The sequence below is a fragment of the Mandrillus leucophaeus genome, unplaced genomic scaffold (assembly GCF_000951045.1).
Source record: "Mandrillus leucophaeus isolate KB7577 unplaced genomic scaffold, Mleu.le_1.0 Scaffold152, whole genome shotgun sequence".
Lineage (NCBI taxonomy): Eukaryota > Metazoa > Chordata > Mammalia > Primates > Cercopithecidae > Mandrillus > Mandrillus leucophaeus.
Window position 1 is genome coordinate 4,011,786 of NW_012101499.1, and position 2,722 is coordinate 4,014,507.

The following is a 2,722-nucleotide window of genomic DNA, read 5'->3' on the forward strand; positions in this document are numbered from 1 at the left end:
AGCTACTCGGGAGGCTGAGGCAGGAGAATGGCGTGAACCCGGGAGGCAGAGCTTGCAGTGAGCCGAGATCACGTCACTGCACTCCAGCCTGGGGAACAGAGTAAGACTCTGTCTCGAAAATAAATAAATAAATAAAAGAATAGCCAACAGTTAGTCTCACAGACACAGCATGTCACGTGAGTGATTAGTGATTGAGTATTAGACCAAGCATACTGATCTGGAATAAGCATAGGGCAGATTCTGACTTGGTAGAGAATGTGTCTCTCTCCTTTCAAGAAAGGCCTAAAAGTGACAGTAAAAAAGAGCCAAGATCAAAACAGAGTTTATTTACTTTTAACCCAGATTGACTCTGAAATGTTACCATATTATTGGAGTTGGGCATTTATCGAAACCCGTCATAGGAAAAAAGAAAATAACTTAAATCTCAACACGAATCCTTTTTCTTTCTTGATAAGAGTGGATAAGGGAATTGCTGACTGGTCCTGAATTTCTGTTTCTTCTCTAAAACACTTTCAGGCAAATTAGAATGGTCTTGACTGTTATGCAGAGGACAAGGATCCTGGGTCAAAAGAGCTTCTTTTCAGTCACAGGTATTATTTCACATTCTAGCTGGAGAGAGAAGGCATAAACAAAAACAAAAAGAAATGGAAAGACGTAAACACCTGTTGAAGAAAGGGAAGAGATATCACAAGACCAAGAGCGACTGTCAAAATAATTGAATACCAGGCCGGGGTCGGTGGCTCACACCTGTAATCCCAGCACTTTGGGAGGCAGAGGCAGGTGGATCACGAGGTCAGGAGTTCGAGACCAGCCTGGCCAATATGGTGAAACCCCCGTCTCTAAAAATACAACAATTAGCTGGGCATAGTGGTGTGTGCCTGTAGACCCAGCTACTTGGGAGGTTGAGGCAGAAGAATCGCTTAAACGCAGGAAGCGGAGGTTGCAGTGAGCCGAGATCACACCACTGCACTCCAGCCTGGCAACACAGTGAGAGTCATTCTCAAATTAAAAAAAAAAAAATTAAAAAAGAAAGACTTGAATAAAAAAAAAAAAGTTAGCAAAGATGGGCTGATAATGTTGCTAAAGCATTTGTTTCAACGACAAAAGGTAAGTGAAGACAAAGAAAAGAACCCCACCTAAGCTATGAGCTGGTAGCTGGAAATACGGGGAGAATCCAGTGGTGAAAAGACAAGTAAAATGTTACATAAAACTACAGTTGTTAAAGGGAGTGGGCTGGAGAGGCAGGAGGGCTGCCTCCCTTGCTCAGCCCATGGCCCTGTCACTAAGGAAAAATAACTCTGAAGGAGTAAGTCAGATGAGATAGAACAGGAGGGGTCTTATCTCTGCTGGGTCCTATCTCTGCTAAGTCAGCTGGGGAGACAGTGTGGGGCAGACGTTGGAATCTCGTGGAATGGAAGCCAGTGAGTCGGGGAGGAAGAACTCACGCCAGTTCCCACTCTGCAGCCACATCAAAGGTTGCAGGGATTAGCGAAAATGCCCACCCGGTTGCGCAAGCTATCCTGAATACCGAGAATCTAATTCACTTGATGAGTTTACTCAGCCAGTGTTTTGTGGACTTGGTACAAAAGGCTCAAATGACTTTTTAGTTAAAGGAAGCAAAATGGAAGAACAGTTCTCACGCAGCAACCTCATCAAAGTTCCTCAATGCAATAAAACAACTCTATAACTCTGCTAATACCCTAACATAAAGCCATGATTGCCAAAAAAAACAAACAACAAAAAAATTGTAACCCCAGACTCCCTCTCTCTGGATGAAATAGTCTTAATTATGTAGATCGTTTGAGATTCAGTCCATCCAAGTAGTTGTAATTCCAGAAATCAAAGAATAGGGATACTGCGCCCTCTACTGGCTTTGCAGCTGCAGGTACAGATGAATTTAAACCAGAAAGTTTTTAGTTTTCTAGCATTTTTACTAGAAAGTCTCTAATGACCAAAAAATAGAAGGGTGGTACAAGTCTCTTAAAGTACATCTTAAGTAAAGATTTATGGTAATTGTTAACAAAAGATCACGTTAAAAAGCAAAAAACACCCAAAAAACTTAAAACCTTAAAAAATAAACTCTGTTCATGTGATAGTTCTTGAAACTATTGAAATTTTCTGAGGTTGACTACCATGGAGAGTCAAGAACTAAATATAGGGGAAAAAAGAATTAGATATAGGAAATTAAGGGAAAAAAAACCACTTTAGATGTTTCAAATAATGTTTCTGATGCATTTCCTAGCATCTCTTCTCTCAGTATTTGAAGAACTTTTGCCACCCTGCTCCTCAGTTACTGAAATGTACAAACCCATGGTGTCCCTACAAGTCCTTTTTCCCTGAACACTCTGAAAAAGACTATAGATGCACAGATTTTTAAGTAAAAATGAAAACTGTGGCATTCTCTGATTCTCAAAAAACTAATAGGAATGACACCAGCAATTGAACTCCTCTTAAAAGGAGCACACTGGCTCGTGCCTATAATCCTAGCACTTTGGGAGGCCGAGGCGGGTGGATTGCCCGAGCTCAGGAGTTCAAAACTAGCTTGGGCAGCAAGGCGAAACCCCATCTCTAGTAAAATACAAAAGAAATTAGCTGGGCATGGTGGAACGCGCCTGTAATCCCAGCTACTTGGTAGGCTGAGGCATGAGAATTGCTTGAATCTGGGAGGCGGAGGTTGCAGTGAGCCGAGATCACACCACTGCACTCCAGTGTAGGCAACAGA